This window comes from Camellia sinensis, chromosome 12 (genome assembly GCF_055761805.1).
Source record: "Camellia sinensis isolate YWXY chromosome 12, ASM5576180v1, whole genome shotgun sequence".
Classification (NCBI taxonomy): Eukaryota; Viridiplantae; Streptophyta; class Magnoliopsida; order Ericales; family Theaceae; genus Camellia; species Camellia sinensis.
This window is the reverse complement of record NC_138972.1, coordinates 171,065,632-171,089,653: the sequence shown is the minus strand read 5'-3', so window position 1 is coordinate 171,089,653 and position 24,022 is coordinate 171,065,632.

Sequence of the window (24,022 nt, the reverse complement as noted above, 5' to 3'; positions counted from 1 at the left end):
GTGCAAGCTATACAAATGATAGTGTGTTGAGAGAAGACTTCATGGCACGAAGTGCTGTTTGAAAGGACCTACCGGAATACTGTAGATACTGAGTAGATCCATGCTCGTCTGTAGCATCCCCATCACTGAAGCCGTCATCGCCAGAGACTGACGAGTGTACTCAATGGGAGCCTGCAAAAAATGATTGAAATCATTAATACTCTGCAAAATATCAAGTGAAATCAAATGACTGTACAAGGGATGACAGTGTAGTATATACCGGAGTCGAGCCATAACCTCCGACAAGCTCGTGACCAGCTGGAGGAGGAGGAAAAGGAACCTGATAAATCTCTCCAACTCGCCCTCGAAGTGTCATGGTAGGAGGCAGCACTGGCCATCCCGACCCCTGCCTCTCCTCAGGACCTCTCCTCCTACGAGACTTGGTCGCTCCACCTCTGCCTCTCGTAGCTGGAGCCCTCGCTCCCTCTCCTCCTCGGATACCAGTCAAAGGCGGCATCAGGTCTGTCTGAATGAAGGTCGCGTAGTCGCCCTCGGCACGGAAGTAATCTATCTCCATCCCTACCATGAATTGGATCACCTGGTCAGCAGATAACATGTGTGTCTCCCTCATCGATGGTGGAGGCGCCATCGGTACAAATGGGGCAGACAACCCCAAAGTCTGACGCACAAAGCGCTCACTTAGAAACCAGGCCCGACAGATCGGCCCCTCGAAGAGGATACGGTACTGGCATATAACCTGGGCAACGCGATACTGATCTCGCAGTCCTGACGGAATCACCTCCCATGGTCGCCATGTGATCTGAGAAAGAGAACCAACAAGATGATCAGTCGTCAAATAACTAAGGAAGGTGCATTGGATTAATTGAAATGATCTTATTGCAGACTTACCTCACGCGCTGCGACTGTGTCAAAATACTGCCGGTAGAACATGAAGCTCTCCCAGGTCCTACGACGGAGCGAACCTTCATATACGTTGGAGAATGGGACCGTCACTGCAATCTCCTCCACCGGATCTGGAGCAAGCGCTGGGAAGTATGCATATACCCAAAGCTGTTGAACAAACATGATCAGTACAGCGTATGAACAAGAATGCAGAATGCAGTACAGTACATATTAGATGCAGGCCTAGAAAAGCGGACATTAGATCTTGTGCATGTAGTGTATCATGAGCAGTGTGCAGATCCTGTGTGTGCAGTGTATGGTTCGTAGTGTGCGGCATGTAGGGTGTACAGAAAATGCAAAGCAGAAAGCATACAGTGTGATATTGAGTACGGAGAGTACAAATGTTGAACCAAGAAAAACGTATAAAGGCTAAGCAAAGTAATGAAAAAGGGAACTAGGTTGTGCACCTCCCAAGCTCGCCAATAGCCACCAATCAACCTCCCACGTATCCGAGAAGTGGAGCTCATGTATCCATAAAGAGTAGTGAGGCCGGCTGCGCCCCAGTTGTAGGAGCGGACCCGCGGAAGTGCCACCAGGGCGCTCAAGAAGTACAAACCTACGGTATTCCACCTGTTCGAAAGCAAGGTGGTACCAAAAAGGAACAGGAGGAAGTCCCTGGCGTACTGCCCCACTCCCTCATCGGTCTCAGGATCCTCCCCGCGGAACTGCTCCTCGAACCAAGAGTATCTAACCATACCTGCTCGAGCAAGGGGTGGACGTGCTCCAAGCAACACATCCCATGCAGCCACCCACTCCCCCATGTCGGGATCTAGGGGAATTGGATCACCTCCCACGCCCAGACCGGTGATCATAGCAAAATCAAAAGGAGTCATGGTCATCTCCCCTACTGTGGAGAAGTGGAAGGAATTGGTGGTGTCCCACCACCTCTCCACAAGAGCCCCCAGGAGAGGGCGACTCGCTGTAACTCGCGTCAGGCCGCAGCAAAATATACCGAAGCCGGTCTTGTTGACAATCCGACGGACCCCCGCGGGGAGTACATCGTACCAGTCGCGAGCAGTCGTAGCGTCGTAGCCTCGAAAGGAGCGAGATCCCTCCTGTTGAAAATACAGTTTCAAATCAAATTAGTGGTGTATCGAAAACACATGTTCAAAACAAATGAGTAGTGTATTGAAGATACGGTTCAAACCAAATCAGCACAGTTCAAATCAGATCAGCAGTGTGTTGAAAATACAGTTCAGATCAGATCAGTGATGTATCAAAGATACATTCAAATTCAGAGTAGTGACGCATGAGATGCGATTGTATACGATACATACAGGGTAGTGATGTGTAAAGTGCAGTCAAGTGCAGATCAGCAATGTGTGAAATACATTCAGATCAAAGCATGCGATGCAATCAGACCGAAACAGCGCAAGAAATACAGGTGGTCGAAAGTAATACTATAGAAAAGCAGAGATGGTACCTCCACGGCAATGGCCGACAAGTGAGGCATCGGCTCTCGCAATAAGAGGTCGTCTGGTATGTCCTCATCAAAATTCGTAAAAGTATGGATGCCTCCCGCCACAGGAATGATGTGAGTCTTCGGATGGCACACCGCGGGGTTGAAGGGATGTACATCCAATGGTAACGCTGAGGCTCAACCTCTGGCTTAGCCACAAACTTTGCCGCTAACTCTACTGGAGGGAGTGCGAGGAAACCCTCGTCATGAGGCACATCGTCAGCCATCTGAGATGGATGCACAAGAATGATGCGAAAATGAGCAAAAATGAGCAAAATGATGAAATTTAGAATAAACTCAAACCCTAAGAGAGAAAATTCAAGAAAAGTTGAAAAACCCGGGAAAGTGAACTAACGTCGAGAGAAGATCGGGGGAAATGATCCTTGAATGCGGGAAATGATGAAAGAAGCCTCAGATGCAATTTCTGATCGGTTCAAATCGAAGAAAACCAAGAATCCTTAGTGATGCAAGGTTGTATAAGGTGTTGGGAAATGCGTAAAATGCGCGAATCTAGAGAGAAGGCACACCTAGGAAGAAAGAAAATTGATTTCTATGGAAGGGTTTGTGAGGAAATGGGTTGCTTGTGAGCCAATTTAAAGACCTACGGCTTGAAAGCCCCTTTTGCCCGAATCTGCCACCGATGGCCAGCAGGGGCACATCGGTGGCTGGCAGCATGTCATCGATGGTCGGCAGTGGATGCAGATGGCCGGTGGTAGCCGACGGTTGTCCCAGGTGACCAGCAAGCCTTCTCTAGCTTTCTTGGACTATTTGATCTTGGAATATGTTCCCGGGTCCCAACAATCCCGCGGAATGCTCAAAACTTGATTCGAAATGCCTCCGTGGGAGCTCGGGAATCACGTCCTCAATATATGATGGTTTACACCCATCAATGCGCACGAGTTGTATCCTTTTGACGCATCCCAAACCCTCCGGGATGTAAACCGGAGGTCTCCTTTTAAGATGTCCCTATTAAGCATCTTTCTCTTTTGTTGGTGCCAATTAGCATTCGTCTGTTACAATAAACACCCATCTAGTTCACATGCATTGCGTTTTCTCTATCATGCATTGTCATGCATTCTCGTTGTCACGCATTGTCATGCGCTCCTTACATGCATTATCATGCATTTCCTTATCCCTATTATGCATTGTCATGCATTTTCTCTATCATGCATTGTTATGCATTTCCTTGTCACACATCATTATGCACTTCCTTATCATGAGTTGTCACAGTTTCCTGCTGTATACATTGCTTGCATTACTGCATGCTTTACTTACATGTGTATATGTATTTCCAAGTGGTTACACATTGTGCACGTTTCGGCGTGTGCTTTACTGATATGTGTTCATACCTTTGCTTGCTTTACACATTGCTTGCGTTACTGCATGCTTTACTTACATGTGTTTAGGCATCTTACAGGAGGTTACACATTGCTTGTGTCATTGCATGCTTTACTGATATGTGTTCATTCCTGCTATACACATTGCTTGCGTTACTGCATGCTTTACTTACATGTGTATATGTATTTCCAGGTGGTTACACATTGTGCACGTTTCGGCGTGTGCTTTACTAATATGTGTTCATACCTTTACTTGCCTTACACATTGCCTGCGTTAATCCCGCATGCTTTACTTACATGTGTTCGATTCCTTCACACATTGTACACGTTGTCGCGTGTGTTTTACTTACATGTGTTCAAATTCCTGCTTCACACATTGTATGCGTTTCTGCGTGTGCTTTACTTACATGTGTTTGTGCACACTTCACATGCGTTGTCACGCACTTTTCAAATGCATTGTTATGCATGTTTGTAACGATATTGTACCTGTTAAGTTTATTTCTTTTTCAGGCACGATATTGTATGTACAGTTCATTTGAAGCTGGCATGGCTAGACGAGCCGCACAGGTATTTTATGCTCTCCGCGTGAAACGTGGTAAGAATTGCATAATTTTCTTATATTCTTCCTGTCGGAATATATAGGACTGTTGTTCACCTGCTTAAAACTGTTGCATGACTTGCTTCATTACAGCATTCTTGGCATGATTATTAGTCATGCTCTTGCATCTTGCACACCATTTGCATTTTGCCCCAGCCTCCGGACGCATCTCTGCACGCCTATATTGATTGATTGTTTGAGTCTTCGGCCTTGTCAAAAATGGGTCGTCTCTGGGCTTTGACACTCACTCCCGTCACTTTGTGACTCTTGAGTTCTGTCAAAGAGGGGCAGCTGTAGACACCCCATTTTTGACCGTCCTCGAGACTTGGTTGTGCTTGCAGGTACACCCAACAACTAGTTCGATTGCTCACTGAGTACTCGACTATCACGGCGGAACGTCACCGGTTTGAGCTTCCCAGACCCTGTATCCTTTCTGCCCCATTTTTGGACCTTGGCTAGGTCCTTTCAGAGTGACCTTTTTGGTGCACTGCCGGCCATGGTTTTGCACCTGTCGGCCAATGGTGATGCCCTGCTGGCCATCAGTGAGCCATTGCCGACAATTGATGATGGTTGGCACCCCCCTGTCTCAGCTGGTTTTTCTCCAGATCTTTTGAGCCAGCTGGTTTTTTGTTTGCTCCCCTCCATACACATGGAGCCCTTGGAAAGCTTCTTAAAGAAGCTTTAGCTTTGCATTCTTCTATATAAGCAAGAAGGCTCTCTCTATATCAGGGGTTCAGCTATTTTTGAAGAGAAGAAACTCTCTTTCTCTCTATATTGTTTGTGTTTTGTGCTTAAAAGTTGAATTTCCTTGCACTTTTACACTACAACACATAGAGATTCACCACCACCATTGGACCAAGCTTCTTGGGAGGTCTTCTTGAGGTCTGAAAACTGGTTTCCACCCCCTGAAGTTGCTGGTTTCGAAAAGGGTCTTCAAGGGTGAGTATTTTCCCCATTTTTGCACCTTCTTGTACCTCACTTTAGCCCTCCTTGCATATTGATTGGGCTTTGCTTATAACTGAAAAATTCTTGTATTTAAGTGCTTTTAAGTTTGCTTAAGGTCATTTTGTTGTTAGGGGTGTGTAGCCCCCTTGCATGCTTTGTTTGGCTTTGTTTTAAGGGATTCCTTGAGGCCTCCGAGCTAGCCTTGGTATGGCCTTCTTACCACTGAGATCCAGTGGATTTTCAGTGGTAAAGGTGTAGTTTTGAGGTCCTCAATCGGAAGGGGTGGCCCCCTCTCTTTTGGTTCCTCTTTGCTTGCATTTTTGGCCTTCCAAAGGACCATCCCTCCATGCATTTTTGAGGTTTGGTTCAGGCCTATTTTTCTGACTTTAGGACCTTCCATAGGTCTGCCCGTGGCCGGTTTGATCATATTTTGCATGCATCTTGTATGTGTAGTGTAACTCCATTCATAGCTCATCAAAGAAGCATGTGTGCTTAGCTTGTGTTGAGTCCATTTCAGTAGGTTTTTGGTGATGTTTTACCATGCCATAAATCTTTTTTAGGTTGGGTTTGTCACTCCATGCATGCATAATGTACTTGTAGTGTAAATCCCCTAAACTAGCTTCATATGCTCCATGCTTTTCCATGTCATGTTAGCATGTTTGGTTTACATTTCAGCATGTATTTGGTCATCATTTGGCATGTCATGACCCTATTCATAGTTGGTTTGATCATCCTTTGCATGCTTCATATAGGTGTAGAACAAATCTTGTTTACTAGCCTCTTGTGCATGATGCTTTGACTCATCATCCTAGCATATTTTGGCTTTGCTCTAACATGATTTTATGCTTATTTTAGGCTGCTCTAGGACTGTTTTGGGCTGCCATGGCCATATCACTCATGCTTTGTATAGCTATAGTGTAAATGCTTAGGCTAGTCTTAGGTTTTGAGGCCCCTACCATGCCATACATGTGATGTTTGCAGGCCTTGCCCTCATTCCACATGCTATTTTAGTCCATGAAATGTTGTCATACACTTGCATTTGACATGTTTTGAATGCTTTATAGAGCTTGTGTTTATGTGTCAAGAATGAACTTTTGTGCATACCACTAAGCCTAAGCCTTTGGCTCATCATTTCAGCGCATTTTCAGTCTTGTTATACCATAATGTAACTCTGTTTTATGATTTCCAAGTCTTGTCACGATTGGTTTCAATAGGTGTAGTGCATTGTCTCTTTCTAACCTTACGTGCTCTTTGTTTTTAGCCTTGTGTTCTAGCCCGTGTTGGCTAGCTTTGAGCTTGATTTTGGTCTTGATTGGACCTACCTTAGGACTCTTTTAGGTCCCCTTGGCCCTTTGGGGCTGGCCTTGTATGGCCATGGCTCAAGTCCCTTTGCTTACTTTGAGCTTTGAGCCTCATAACATGCTATGCTTACATTGTTGAGTTGATTTGGGATCAATTTACATGAGATTTCAGAGCTTACCTCATTGCCATATATACATGTTTGTTGCTCCTTAAGTGTGCTTAAGAGTTGTCCTCTTTGTGCCTTAACACTTGGGCCACTTGGCATAGATGTTTGCCTTCCCATTTCATGCTTTTCATGCCATCATTTCATCACTTTTTGGCCACTGATTTGGGCTTAGTTGAGAGCTGTCCACATTAGTTTAAGTCCATCCTTTTGCATGTTGTCGCATGCTTATCTTGCATATTGTTGTATGCTTGCTCCATCTTTGCATGTTGTCGCATGCTAGCCCCATTACATGTTGTTGAATGTCCATGTTGCATTTTGTCATGTTGTCCAAGGTTGTTGCCTCACATCATGCTTATATGCTTGTTGCATGCTTGAGTTAGTTACATGCTTGTACACTTAGGTCATATTGCATGCTTGCTATGCTTATGTGTTGCATTGTTTGGATTAAGTGTTAATCCGAGCACGAGGAATGAGGGGCATTTCATACTCCGAGTGATGGAATGTCTCTCAATTCTCGGTCGCCGAAGCTCTTTATGATTCATGACGGAGTTCGAGGCTTTACTTGTTGTATTTGTGCATTCATTTTCATATTGATTTGCACAAGTTAGATCTTTGGCCATCATGCATCAGGATACGTGATTGATGGTCATGGATCTGACTATGCCTCTCCCTTGATGTTTTGAGGTGATTTGGGGTGGCATAGTGCGTACACACCCTTGGGAGACCCTCCCTTCTCTTTATTTTGTACTTTGTTGCAGCTTAGTGTCACAGCACACCAGTGGCCGGCAGTGCACCACTGATGGCCGGCAGTGTCACACACTTGGCCAGCAGTGCCTTGTTGTTGGGCGGCATCTCTCCTTTCATAGCCGGCAGGCCACTGGTGAATTCCCCAGCAGTGTTTTGGTAAGCTCCATCAGCAAACACTGGAAGACACCCGGCAAACAGAGCCTCTAAAGAGCAATCAGAAGGTGTTTCGAGGTGAAGAACCGAAGCGAGCATGCATACCTCCCTCTTCTCCAAACAGAGCTGGAATAGCATTCATTTACTACTTACTTGTTAGTTAGTAGTTGTGTAATAATTAGTTGTAGCTAGTTATTAATTCGGTTTTGTAATAATTAATTAGCTTGTTAGTTAGTTAATTAGGCGGTTTGTATTATTTATTCGGACCCTCCGAGAGAGGGCCAATTTTGTAATAAGTGTGCGTGTGTGCGATGCATGTCTTCCAATCCCACGTCTTTCTCCCTTTCATTTACCAGCTTATGATGGTTAGATTAGGGCATGTTTCAATTAGCATACTTATGCTTGCATGTTTGCATTCATTCATCTGTCTTGCATGCACCAGGCTTGGCGCATCATACTAACTGCATCGTGTTTCAATTCCAAAGTTGAATATGTGTTAGCTGTAGCATCATCATATCCCATCTTAGAATAGCCGAGCCTATTGTAGTTGCATTTTTGCATGTGTTGCATTAGGCATTTCTGTATAGTTAGGATCATGCATAGATTTCTAACATAGCTTCTGTTTTGGCTTGGAGTACTCGATAAGTATTAATGCTTTAGCATCCTTGCATGCGTGTGAGTGACTGCCATGACAACATGCTTACCATGAGGCTATGTGCTTATTTGATATAACTTCCTGAATGCCTGTGGATGAAGGTTGGGTTATTTGGATTGGAACAATTCATCAATTGTGAGTTTTAAGCCCACTTGAGAGTGGCAAATCACCATATTTCTTAAGCCCACCCGAGAGTGGCAAATCCACGTTTTAGCCTACTTGCGAGTAGCAAACCATTTTCAAAACAAACATGAGATGTTTTGTTCCAATTCAGGTGATCCAGTCTATGCTTGTATGCTGTGTGCATCACATAGTAAATCTAGGTTAATAACCGGAATAAGAACGCATAATGTTTTCAAAACTAGATATCATGGTTAGTAGAGGCTGATCTTTGATCGGGCGAGCGGGGGTGCACACGAAGTGACCTTTCCCAATCGTACCCAATTTCCCGAGCCGAGGCAACTTTGGTGATGACGGACACGTGGCCTTAGGCACGAGTCAGGGTTTCCTAAATTCCCCCAAAATAAAATATTTAGTTGGTGACTCTATATCTGGTAAAGCAGTCCATGTTTAGTACTTCTTTCTAAAAATCTGTTTTTCAAAACTATTTGCCGGATTTGGACTCTTTGATGATTCATCGGTCTTGCATTGCACTCTGCGAGATTAGATACAGGACCGTGACATTGAGTCCTGAGCTGTAGTGAGCCCAATGAACAAAACGGGGGATTCCTCCCGGGACGTTAGGGGACGTATACAGTCATGCAGCCTACTCTCAAATTTTGAACAACGCATTTCCTCCGTCTCCACCAATTCTAGAGCAAACCTCGACAGGTTAGCAAACCATGCTTCAAACCGCACCAAAGGTGTAGTACCTTGGTGTAACTCCACAAACTGTTTCCGTAACTCTTCCCGTGCGGAAGGAGGGAAATCACAACTCCCTCGTCGAGGCATTCTAGTAAAAATAACAAAGGTATTAGCACAACAACCAGGGTGCCGAAACTATTTCACTAGCGTCCTAACACGATGGACAGCGATAATTCATTCCATGTAAGCACATAAACACATAAGCACTTACGAATTTCATTTCCGGATAATGATAGTCCCGAGGCGTTACTAGAGTTCCAGTTAGAAATAGAATTGATCAAGTGCTTTTCCAACAAGACTCGCAGAAACCCAAGGATCCAATCAATATCCTAGAAACTAAATTCCATACCCATATAGTCACATAAACATGTTATCACATAAGCACATAACATTACCTCTAAGTCTGTAATAAGCGAGACAAACCCATTGTGATACTAATCACTTCCCACGTACCCAAAGCATTCAAACCCGGTATGCTCCGATACTAAGTTGTAACGCCCTCAAAATAAACCCATAATATCATACATTCAAGATACAGGAAAGAGATATTATATTACGATCATCAGAGTATTCTTACAAAATGTATTACATATTGACAATAAAAGTAATCGCCCTATGGGCTTACAACTTCCCAAGTCAACACTTGGTTGCAAAAAGAGAGTGCAAACTCTATACAAAGAAAGCCCTTGGCTTCATATACATGTAATACAACAAAACAATAAAAGGTGGTCTAACAGCCTCAAGCCTCCCAAGCAACGTCCTTGGAGGTGTCATAACACCTGTACCTGAAAATGATGTCCCATATAGGGTGAGCCAACGCCCAGTAGAGATATGCTAAACATAGTATGAACGGTAACTAAAACGTTAGCAATTGATAAACATTTAACTCTTACACAACAACTTATAACACATTACAATCCCATGACTAATATGTCCATGTTCTATTCCAGTTTCCATTTCTTATCAAATTCTCAATTCATAACTATGACTCAGAACTTGGCTAATCAATTTAAACGTGACCACATCTCATATCAATGGTATTCCTATTTCAGGTGAGATAATAACACGTTTTAAACATTTCATACTTCATAATAGATACACATTTTAGAACTGTACCAACTTAAGACAAATACACTTCCATACTTTACAAATGATACACATTTTAGTGCTGTATCAATATCAAACAAAAACAGTTCTATACTTCACAAATGATACACATTTTAGTGCTGTATCAGTCTCAAACAAAAATCTGGTTTAGAGGTCCATCCCCCATCTTCCAATAAACTGTGGAGTACATCCCCCATCTCATCTCACACAAAACAATGTATATAAGCAATTATCATATACAAATTTAATCAATCAATACACAATTTAGATATATTATACCAACCGCCATATAAATGGCATACTCAACTGATTAGTTTTAGTTTGCTTAATCACCATGCATTGTCTACAACAATCAAGACTACCCTCCACCGGTAGCCCAAAACAATTATTTCTAAGCAGGTAATAATTGTTATAACAGATAAATTGTCATTATTTTTAGAAGTGAATGATTAATATAATCCAACTCCTCAGTTCCATCTCATAATGAACCAATTTCATTGTATTCAACTCAATTTCATATTTCCACAACAAAAGCCACTAATTACACTAATGACCCAAATATACCCAAACATGGCATTTTTCCACTTTTTCTTAATATTAACCCAAAGGCCTAAATATTACTAAGAACATCAACAATCTCTATTTTCAACCCAAAACACGTATAGGTGCGTCAAATAAACAAAACCTCTCTTTTCAAAATAGCACATTTCAAAACCCTAACTTCCCAAATCAAAACATTTAAACAAAAGCCCAACATCTAGGTTAAAGCTCATAAAGATGAGTATGACTCCCTACCTCAAATTCGGAGCCCAAATGAAGAAGATGAAGAAATTCAAGATTCTCCAAAACCCAAGATTTTCGGATGAAAGTGTAGCCCTCGACAATCCCCACAACTTTTACAAAGGCCCAAGGTGAGGAAATAACTCCTACTAGATCAATCCCTAGAGAGAAGGTAAGGTTTTAGAGAGAGGAGCTCTCAAATTTGTGTTTGGGAAAGTAAGAGAGAGAAAGAGTGTTGAAAAAGTGATCCAAAAAGTGAAATCTCAGAATGATATAATCGTCTCCCCGCTCGAGCGTGGAAACCCCCGCTCGAGCGCCAGACACAAACTCACGCTCGAGCGTGAAAAGAACCGCTCGAGCGTCGATTACACACTTCCAGAAGTTTTACAGACACGGTCCCCGCTCGAGCGTCAAACTCCCCGCTCGAGCGGAGGAACAAAATCAAAGGGTCACGCACGAGCGTCAAAACGCCCGCTCGAGCGTACGAAGATCTGTAGAGAAAAGCACTGGGAGATGGAAAATCACGCTCGAGCGTCAAAACTCCCGCTCGAGTGGAGAAGCAACAACGAAGGGCCCACTCGAGCGTCAAAAGACCCGCTCGAGCGTGAAGGCCAAATTCTAGGCATCAACTTTTGATTTCAAAGTGCAACCAACCTGTTTCAAACCTAGCCAACACAACCCAAGACTCAAATACAAGGAGTAAAGGCTAGGAATGAGAATGAGACAACAACACAACCACGGAACCGAGTCCTGAATACAATAAATAAAGAAAGGGAAAACCAGGATCGCTATAGAATAAAAATGGAAGCGGAATAAAAATAAAAATGGAAATTGTATGAAATTAAAACTGGAAGTTCATTCAAGAAACCACTACACTTTAACGATCTATTTGGAAATTAAATAAAAAAATAAGTTGAATAGAAAAGGAAATTGAATAAAAATAGAAGTAGAATAAAAATAAAAATGGAAGTTACATAAAATTAAAAATGGAAGGTCATTCAAGAAACAACTATAACTTAACGATCCATTTGGAAATTAAATAATAAAAAAAAAGTTAAATAGAAAAGGAAATTGAATAAAAATGAAAGTTGAATAAAAATAAAAAAGGAAGTTGCATAAAATTAAAAATGGAAGTTCATTAAAGAAGCCACTATACCTTGATGATCTATTTGGAAATTAAATAAATAAAAAAAAGTTCAATAGAAAAGGAAATTGAATAAAAATAGAAGTTGAATAAAAATAAAAATGGAAATTGCATAAAATTAAAAATGGAAGTTCGTTCAAAAAACCACTATACCTTAACGATCTATTTGGAAATTAAATAAAAAAGGAAGTTGAATAGAAAAGTAAATTGAATAAAAATGGAAGTTGAATAATAATGAAAATGGAAATTGCATGAAATTAAAAATGGAAGTTTATTCAAGAAACCACTATAACTTAACGATCTATTTGGAAATTAAATAAAAAAGGAAGTTGAATAGAAAAGTAAATTGAATAAAAATGGAAGTTGAATAATAATGAAAATGGAAATTGCATGAAATTAAAAATGGAAGTTTATTCAAGAAACCACTATAACTTAACGATCTATTTGGAAATTAAATAAAAAGAGATGTTGAATAGAAAAGGAAATTGAACAAAAATGGTAGTTGAATAAAAATAAAAATGAAAGTTGCATAAAATTAAAAATGGAAGTTCATTCAACAAACCACTATACCTTAACGATCTATTTGGAAAATAAATAAAAAAAGAAGTTGAATAGAAAAGGAAATTGAATAAAAATGAGAGTTGCATAAAATTAACAATGGAAGTTCATTCAAGAAACAAATATACCTTAACGATATGTCTGGAAATTAAATAAAAAAAGAAGTTGAATAGAAAAGAAATTGAATAAAAATGGTAGTTGAATAAAAATAAAAATGGAAGTTGCATAAAATTAAAAATGGAAATTCATTCAAGAAACCACTATATCTTAACGATCTATTTGGAAATTAAATAAAAAAGGAAGTTGAATAGAAAATAAAATTGAATAAAAATAAAAGTTGAATAAAAATAAAAATGGAAGTTGCATTAAATTAACATTGAAAGTTCATTCAACTAATCGAAATACCTTAATGATCTATTTCGAAATTAAATAAAAAATGATGTTGAATAGAAAAAGAAATTGAATAAAAATAGAAGTTGAATAAAAATAAAAATGGAGGTTGCATAAAACTAAAAATGAAAGTCCATAAAAGAAACCACTATACCTTAACGATCTATTTGGAAATTAAATAAAAAAGGATGTTGAATAGAAAACTAAATTGAATACAAATGGAAGTTGAATAAAAATAAAAATGAAAATTGCATGAAATTAAAAATGCAAGTTCATTCAAGAAACCACTATACCTTAACGATCTATTTGGAAATTAAATAAAAAAAGGGAAGTTGAATAGAAAAGGAAATTAAATAAAAATGGAAGTTGAATTAAAATAAAAATGGAGGTTGCAGAAAATTAACAATGGAAGTTAATTCAAAAAACCGCTATACCTTAATGATCTATTTGGAAATTAAATAAAAAAAAAAGTTAAATAGTAAAGGAAATTGAATAAAAATGGAAGTTGAATAAAAATAAAAATGAAAATTGCATAAAATTAAAAATGGAAGTTCATTCAAGAAACCACTATACCTTAACGATCTATTCGGAAATTAAATAAAAATGGTAGTTGAATAAAAATAAAAATAGAAGTTGCATGACATTAAAAATAGAAGTTCATTGAAAAAATCACTATAACTTAACGATCTATTTGGAAATTAAATTTAAAAAAAAAAGTTAAATGGAAAAGGAAATTGAATAATTATGGAAGTTGAATAAAAATAAAAATGGAAGTTGTATAAAATTAAAAATGGAAGGTCATTAAAGAAACCTATAGCGATCCCGGTTTCTCTTCCTTTGATTGTTGTATTCTGAACTTAAGTTCCGTGGAGTTGGTGGTTGTCTATCTTGTTGTTATCCTTTAGTTCCGTATGGTTGAGTTTTAGGATGTATTAGGCGTGTTTCGAACAGGTTGGTTGAGCTTTAGTCCCATTCCTTGTTGCCTAGAATTTTGGTGGTACGCTCGAGCGGGTCTCTTTGCGCTCGAGTGGAGTTTGATTTTTTTTGGTTATCCGCTCGAGCGGGTCTTCTTGCGCTCGAGCAGGATTTACGCACTCTCAATATTTCGTGCCACTGCAAAACTTCTGCAGGTGTGTTTCTCACGCTCGAGCGGATTTTCTTACGCTCGAGCGGGTTGCGCTCGAGCGGATATTTTGGCGCTCGAGCGGGTAGTTCATTGTCTGTAAAAGTACTGGAAGGGGGAAATCTATGCTCGAGCGGCTTTCCCTTTGCGCTCGAGCGGGTCCAGTTTTTGTGCTTGACGCTCGAGCATCCTATTCTCTGCTCGAGCGGGTCATACGTATATCAGATATCAGCTGGGTGATTTTAAACCACCTTTCAACTTCCACTCTCTCTCTTACTTTTCCAAAAAGCCATTTTTGAGAGCTTCTCTCACTACTTTCTCCCTTCTCTCTTAAGATTGATCTAGTAGGAGTAATTTTCTACCTTAGGCCTTTGTAAAAAGTGTGGGGATCGTTGAGGGCTACATTTTGATCCGAGAATCTTGGGATTTGGAGCATTTCCGATTTGTTCATCACCTCCATTGAGTTTCATATCTTGAGGTAGGGATTCCTACTCATTCTTATACGCTTTAACATAGATGTTGAGCTATTTGTATGGATGGTTGATATTTGGGAAGTTAGGGTTTGAGTTGGGTTTTATAAAAAGAGGGGTTTTGTCCTTTGGACTCAAATGTGTATGTTTTGGGTCTTAAAAGGTGATTATTAATGTTAGTTGATGATATCTAGGCCTTTGGGTCAATATTGGAAAAAGGGGGAAAATGTCATGTTTGGGTATAATTGGGTCATTTATGAAATTAAAGACATTTATGATGAGAATATGAAATTGAGTTGAGAATAATGCAATTGGCTCAATATGAGATGGAATAGTGAAGTTGGATTTATTAATCGCTCACTTTTGAAAAAGTTGATAAATTATCTGTTGATGCATATATTATCTATTTAGAAATAATTACTTCGGGCTATCGGTGGAGGATAGTCTTGATTGTTGTAGACAATGCATGATGATTAGGCAAACTAAAACTAATCAATTGAGTAAGCCATCGAATATGGCGGTTGATATAATACAGCAAAATTGTGTATTGATTGAGTGAACTTGTATATGATAATTGCTTATATACATTGTATTGTGTGGGAGGAGATGGGGGATGTACTCTACGGTTTAGGGGAAGATGAGGGATGGACCTCTAAACCGGATTTTGTTTGATATTGATACAACACCAAAATGTGTATCATTTGTGAAGTATAGAAGTGTCTTTGTTTGATATTGATACAGCACCAAAATGTGTATCACGGTTTAGGGGAAGATGGGGATGTAGACGTCCCCGAACGCCCCGAGAGGAACGAGCTCCCGTTCTGTTCGATATTATTGGGGTCACTACAGCTCAGGACTCTCCAAATTTGTCACGGTTCTAAATCTGAACCAAAGAGTCCAAATCCGGCAAATCGTTTTGAGAAAACAGATTTTTGAAAGAAGTGCCAAACATGGACTGCTTTGCCAGATACAGAGTCGCCACCTAAATATTTTATTTTTGGGAAATTTAGGAAACCCTGACTCGTTTGCCTAAGGCCACGTGTCCGTCATCACCAAAGTTGCCTCGACTCGGGAACTTAGGTACGATTGGGGAAGGTCACTTCGTGAGCACCCCCGCTCGCCCGGTCAGAGACCGGCCTCTACTAACCATGATATCTATTTTTGAAAACATTGTATGTTCTTATTCCAGTTATTAGCCTAGGTTACTATGTGATGCGCACAGCATACAAGTATAGACTGAGTCGCCTGAATTGGAACAAAACATTTCATGTTTGTTTGTTTGAAAATGGTTTGATGGTGCTACCCGCAGGTAGGCTAAGACGTGGATTTGCCACCCTCGGGTGGGCTTAGAAAACATGATTTTGCCACTATCTAGTGGGCTTAAAACACACATTTGATGATTTATTCCAATCTAAACAACCTAACCTTCACCCACAGGCATTCAGGCAGATATATCACATAAGCATTTAGCCTCACGGTAAGCATGCTATCATGGCATTCACTCACACGCATGCAAGGATGCTAAAGCATAAAGCTCACCGGGTACTCCAAGCCAAAACAAAAACTCATTAGAAATCATGCATGGATCCTAAGTATATAGAAATGCCTAATGCAACACATGCAAAAATGCAAACTATAGCAGGCTCGGCCATTCTGAACATGGCATATGAAATGCTACAACTAACATGTATTCAATTTGGAATTGAAAGTACAAATGCAGTTAGTATGATGCGCCGAGCCCGGTGCATGCAAAACAGATGAATGATGCAAACATGTTGTCATACTGTATGCTAATTGAAATATGCCCTACTCAAACCATCATAAGCAGATAAATAAAAGGGAAGAAAGACGTGGGGTTGGAAGACATACATCACACTCACGCACACTTATTACAATTATGCCCTCGCACAGAGGGTCCGAATAAATATACAGTCCCGAATAAAAGAATATTACAGTCCGAATAATATACAAATTCCTAATTAATTAATCAAATTAACTAAGAAAGCTGTAAAACTGGCGTGCAAGCCAGGGACTGCCTTGCTCCTGATGAATGATGCATGTCTGGGCTGCCTTGCGCGGAAATCCACTGGGATGCCCCAATTAGCCTCTGTTTACACCTTTTCTTGAAATGCGCGCCAAACTCCAAAAAGTTGCTGATTCTTCATTTTGCTGCAACAGAGAGCAGGAAAGGAACATGACAATGTATTTTCACAGATATATGCATGCCTCGATCCTCGTGCCACCAATCACGCATATCGATGCATGATGGCCGAGGGATCGAAATGTGCAACTCAATATAGAATGAATGCACATGAAAACACAACAAAACCTAACTCCATCATGGATGATCCGGAGTGTCGGTGACTGGGGAATTTGAGACGCGTTTCGTCACTCGGAGTACGAAACGCACCTCGTTTCCTGTGCCCGGTAGTTTCCAGTTTCTGAAGCCTTCGGCCGAGCGCCTTGTCTCGGAACCTCTTAGCGTTCTCCTCTTGGCTTGGCTTTTGGACCATGCCTTGTTGCCTTGGTCTAGAGGGACACAGAGGTCTGTAGACCACTTTTTGTGGTTGTAGACCACCTTTCCCTCTCGTAGACCACTTTTTGTACCCGTAGACTAGTTTTTGAGGCTTCCGCCTGCGTGCCTTGTCCCGCGGACTCATGTCTTGCACCCTTTTTGGTTTGTTTTTGGCACAAACCTTGTTTTCCTTGCTTGGAGCATGGAATAAGGGTTGTAGACTAGTTTCTCTCCCTGAAGACCACTTTTCTTCCCTGCTAACCAGTTTTCTGGTCGACCAGCTGGTCTTAGTGGTCTTTGGACCACCAAAAGTGGTCGGCAACCATGCCACCACCTTGCTTTCTTTGTGCAGACCACCTCTCCCCCTTGCCGACCAGTTGGTCTCCTTGCAGACCATTTTTCTGGTCGGCCGACCATTACAAGTAGCTGGCCGACCACTTTAACTTGTCGGTAGCTTTCCTACACTTTCTACAGATATCTTCCATGCCAGCTGTGCCAGCTGCTGGGCATAGAAAGCACCCTCCAAACACGTGTATGGAGGGATTGATTCAAGCTTCAAGCTTGCTCAACAAGCTTGATGCATGTTTTTCTATAAAAGGGAACCTCCTCCCTCTTGCTTCAGGTTCAAAAAAATTGCATAGTGTGCGGGCCTAATATTGGATGTCGTAGAAAGGCTGAATAATTGAACTTGAAGAGTCAAAATATATAGCACTCGGCGCCGTCTCGCACGCTCAAACCCTATCCTATTCGGCCAAATAGCCGATCGAGCAAGGGGCCTAGTGAAAAGCAGTTTGCTACAAAAGAAGCCGAATAGCAAATTTAAAGTGGACCTCATCCCGAGGCCCAAGAAAGAAAAGATATGAATGGAAGAACATCAACCAAAAAGAGGTATGTGATAACCATTGCACTTAAATTAAATAAAAGTAATTCAGAGAGTAGAAATTGACTTCCCCATCGGAGTGCTAATTCCAGCACCCCCGACCGGAGTGTTAATTATTTTTCAGGTGGCTAACTAAGGATCGTGAGCGTCCCACAGGATCTGAAGAGTATTTCCAAATCACTTCTTCACAATTGGCGTCGTCTGTGGGAATACTCAAATACATCCATGGCGGGCGTAACGGAAGATCCTCAGACAGTCACTGATGAAACCACGCAGAGAGACGACCTCACTCCAACAAATATTCTTGGACCGGAGACTATCCTCACAAGACGAGCTTTGAACTTCGCCTCACCATCGACTTCAGAGCATGAGACAATGCAAGCGATCATGGAACAAGCAAAGCAAAACGAACAGAGGTTGGAGAACATGATCACTGAGAACGAACATCTCCGTCAGGATTTGGCCTTGGAAGTGGTGAAGTCCAAACAAGCTGTGCACCAAGATCCGGAATGACCTCTGAGGGCAGGTGGTCGATGACCTCGAGCCCAACAACAAGACACTAATAGCGACTCTGACTCATTATCCCCGGAGCCTAAGAAGAAGGGATGACCCGAAACTTGCAGCTCCTTTGACGAAAATCCATATATATGGCATAAGCATAGAAGAAACAATTTAGATGAAGAACACCAGCATGATCCCTTTGTATGACGTATCGCCAGTGTAGTTCCGCCCAAATAGTTCAAAGCTTCGTCGTTCACTATCTATGATGGAAAATCAGACCCCACCGATCACATCCGTCACTACAAACAAGCCATGGCATTGCATGTAGACGATGAGGCCCTTATGTGCCGAATATTCCCCAGCAGTCTGGGACCATTGGCTGTTAGGTGGTATTATAAACTGGAGCCGGCTTCGATCAAAAGCATCCATCAATTACAGAAATCCTTCAGGGCCAAATTCATCGCCAACGAGGTCGAGCCGAAACAAGCCGACTCTCTCTGGGCAATGCAGATCCAGCCAGGAGAAACACTAAGAGCGTATTTGGCGTGCTATTGGGAGTGCTTTAATCTTGTTGATGACGCTTGCAATGACTCCATGGCCATCACAGCCTTCAAAATGGGTTTGCATCCTGACAGTGCTCTCCGTAGCTCCTTGACTAAAAGACCGCCCAAGACAGTCTGGGCGTTGATGAAGAAAGTTGAGGAATATTGCAAGGTGGAGGATGATGCCTTGCGGGTTAAAGCCGGAAACGTGGCCAACAAGACGACTCCTAAAATTGTTCAGCCAATAAATTTTATACCACCTCAGAGCCCTGAACCACGGCATCGGGCCAAACGAGACGAGAGACGGGATTCTCGCCGATCGAGCGACCAATGCTCCAACCGAGCAAATGAACAATTGCAAGTTGACAGCAGGCGCGCGAGGCGCACCGACAAGAAATATACAGAGTTGACAGAGCCGATTAGTGCGGTTATGTCCAAAATCCAACACCTTTCGTTCTTCAAATGGCCGTCAAAAATGGTGGGACCTCCAGACATGCGAAGACGGGATAGGCGGTGCGAGTATCACAAGGATCATGGCCATAATACTGAGAGTTGTTATGCATTGAAGGATCACTTGGGGGAATTGGTACAAGATGGCCGATTACAATAGTACGTCCGAAAAGGCAACCCAACCAAAGCAATAGCCTTAAGACAGGATTCACCTCCGCTCGGCGTGATCCACATGATATACAGCCTGCCAATATCATCTGCGGTGCATACGATTCAGTCGCATCCCGACCCTCAAAATCAACTCACCCTGGCTAAACGGCCCCACGAAGTTGTAAGCATTACTTTTGATGATTCAGATTTGGCCGGAGTGACACTGCCCCACATTGATCCCTTGGCAATTAAGTTACGCATAAACCGGTTTAACATTGAGCGCATACTCATTGACCCAGGGAGCACATCGAAAGTCATGTATAACAATACACTCACCAAACTTAGCTTCTCTGAATCAGACCTTTCCCCGGCTCCTCATCCACTGTTCGGCTTCAACGCCAATCGAGAATACCGGTTGGGGAAAATCACACTACCCGTTTGAGTAGGCTCCCGAACAGTGGCTGTGGAGTTCTTGGTCGTCAAGCTGTCGTCGCCGTATATTCTCATCATGGGCCGATCTTGGTTGCATACTATGGAGGCCGTGCCAAGCACCTACCATCAGTTGCTACGCTTCCCGACAGAACGAGACATTGAGCAAATCCATGGCTCCCAAAAATTGGCATAAGCATGTTATCTCCTTGCTGAAAAAAGTCCAAAGGAGCTACAAGTGAACTCTATTGAAGTGACAGATCAGGAGAGCCTCGATGATGTTGGGCGGCTCCTCAATGAGAAGGCCACGGAAGCCCTAGATCGAGTTGAAATCAACGGAAACCCAGACAGGTTGTTCATGGTTGGCGCCCCCCTGAATCAAGTCGACAGACAATAGCTAATTTCCTTCCTACTCGGCAATCTTGATGTATTTGCCTGGACTCCTATAGATGTGCACAAACGTCCTGGCTCCGCGTGTGAATGGCGCGAAATCCGTTTTGTTCATTAGCTTGCTAAAGTTAGGACTCAATGCCGCGGTTCTGAATCTAATCTCGCAAAGTGAAATGCAAGACCGATAAACCACCAAAGAGTCCAAATCCGGCAAATCGTTTTGGAAAACTGATCTTTAATAAAGAAGTGCCAAACATGGACTGCTTTGCCTGATACAAAGTCGCCACCTAAATGTTTTGTTTTGGGAAATTTAGGAAACCCTGACTCGTGCCTAAGGTCACGTGTCCATCGTCACCAAAGTTGCCTCGGCTCAGGAACTTGGGTACAAGAGGGGAAGGTCATGCAATGAGCACCCCCGCTCGCCCGATCAAAGATCGACCTTTACTAACATGATATCTTGTTTTTGAAAACACATGCGTTCTTATTCCGGTTTATTAGCTTAAAATTACTAGGTGATGCGCACAGAATAAAAGTATAGACTAGATCACCTAAGTTGGAACAAAACATCTCATGTTTGTTTGTTTGAAAATGGTTTGAAGGTGCTACTCGCAAGTAGGCTAAGACGTGGATTTGCCACCCTCAAATGAGCTTAGAAAACATGATTTTGCCACTCTCAAGTGGGCTTAAAACTCACATTTGAATGAATTGTTCCAATTCAAGCCAGCCAACCTTCACCCACAGGCATTCACCCACAGGCTAAGACGTGGATTTGCCACCCTCAAGTGAGCTTAGAAAACATGATTTTGCCAATCTCAAGTGGGCTTAAAACTCACATTTGAATGAATTGTTCCAATTCAAGCCAACCAACCTTCACCCACAGGCATTCAAGCAGTTATATCATTTAAACAAATAGCCTCATGGCAAGCATGCTATCATGGCAACACTTACACACATGCAAGATGCTAAAGCATAAACACTTATAGTGTACTCCGAGCCAAAACAACAACTAGTTAGTAATCAATGTATGATCCTAGTTCATGTTAAGATGGCTAATGTAACACATGAAAAATGCAACTAAAATAGGCTCGACTATTCTAAGATGTCATATGAGATGTAACTTGATAATCATGTATTCAACTCGGCATTGAAATACAATGCGGTTAGTATGATGTGCCAAGCTCGATGCATGCAATACGAATGAATGGATGCAAACATGCAAGCATAAGGATGCTAATCAAAACATGACCTAGAACTAACCATCGTAAGCGGTTAAGTAAAAGGGAGAAAGACGTGGGGTTGGAAGACATTCACACACTCACACACACTTATTACAAAATTCGCCCTCTCGACGAAGGGTCCGAATGAATAATACAAGCTAGCTACACTAAGCTATTCTAACTAATCTATTAATCTAATTAGACTAATTATTACAATCTAAATTGAAACAAATACCTACACTAAGCAAAATGAATATTACAAAGCCAATTAAATGATTAAATTATATCAACTAATCATGGATACTGAAATGGCCTCGCAGGCGAGGAAAAGATGCATGCTTGGTCGGCTTCGCTCGGAAATCCGTTGTTATGCCTCATGTTGTCTTTGTTTGCACTGTTCTGCACCTCAGAAAATTGTGCAAATCTCCAACACACTTCTGATTCACCCCATAGGCACTCTGAGAGACCATCGGCCAAAAAGTATAGTCATCGGCCAAGGGATAATGGTCATCGACCACTTTGGGGTCCATCGGCCAAGAATTCTTAGCCGGTCGGCACACTAGATAGCCGATCGGCCATCTCTTCCTGCTAACTACTCCTTTTGCTGTAGCAGAGTACAAACAGAGGCATGGCACTACATTTGCAAGAAAATATTGTGCGACTACACCCCTTATCATGTTTGGAACTCAAAGGAGTGTAGTGCTAAACTCTCGAGCCATCAGTCACGCATTTCGATGCATGATGGCCAAAGAGGCCAAGTTGCACAAATCAATATGGAATCAAATGCACAAAAACACATAAGGGACCTTAACCTCTATCATGTTTGATCAAGAGTGTCGGCGACCGAGAATTGAGGCACGTTTCATTACTTCGAGTATGAAACGTCCCTCGTTTCTCATGTTTGGCTTAATGCCCCAAATCAAACATGCAATGTACCAAACATGTAAAATGCAATGCACCCTAGACATGCAAGCATGCAATGTACCAAGCATGGAATAACAACAAAATGGAGCAAGCATGCAACAACATGCAAAGATGGACAGGCATGCAACAACATCCAAAGACAAGCATGCAACAACATGCAAAAATGGACATAAACTAAAAATGGACAGACCTCAGCCATGCCCAAATCAGTGGCCAAAATGCTATGGAAGTGAAGTACAAAAGCACATGCAAGCATGCATACACTTCGGTTCATAAACAAGGAAAGAAGATAACAACTCCCGCGTATGAGCAATGAGTGAAAAGCATGGATGTATGACAATACTATAGGCTCTAAAATCCTGTAGGGAATGGTGCCAAACCACTCCAACAAGACAAGCATAACATGCAAGAAAACTCAAAGCTTGAAACTAGCAAAGGGACTTAAACCATGGCCATGCAAAACAAGCCCCAAAGGGGCTATGGCATCCAAAACAGTCCCAAGATAGGTCAAAATAAGACCAAAAACATGCTTGAACCTAGCCAACACAAGCTAGAACAAGAGACCAAAAGCATGAAGCATGCAAGGCTACAAAGGGGCATTACACTACACCTATTAAAACCAAACACGGCATGACTTAACCAATAAAAAAAATAGAGTCATGGCATGTTAAAATAAGCCTAAAAACTCACTGAGATGGCATCCCAAAGGCCTAAGCATAAGGCATGCACAAAGTCCCATTCTTTAAGCATAAAGAGCCAAACTTACAAAGCATCAAATGAGTGAAAGATGCAAGTGTATAACCACATTACACAGACTAAAATCACATATGAAATGTGACGACCCAGAATTTTTCCCTCCGCTCGAGCGAAGGAGTTTACGCTCGAGCGGACTTTTGGGGTTCTCAGCAATTTTGCAGACAGCCTGAGATTCTGGGAGTTGTGAATCTCCGCTCGAGCGAAGAAGTTGACGCTCGAGCGGACTGCTTTATTGGTCTGTGCGCGCTCGAGCGGTTGAAGCGACGCTCGAGCGTGAGAAGTAAGATTTCCCCTTGACATTGTAGTGGTGTATTTGGAACCTCGTTATTTTATTTTGGGGTCTTGATTGTGGTGGTAATATGATGGTAGAGTAAGATTGGATCAAAAACTTTAGTTTGAATATTTTGTCTACGATCAGCCGTCACTCTATTGCCCTTTTCTTTTTGCACACTTTTAATTTGGATGTGAGGTTGGAACCATTGGAAAGCTTATTTTCGGGGCTTCAATTTGAGCACAAGAACGACTTAA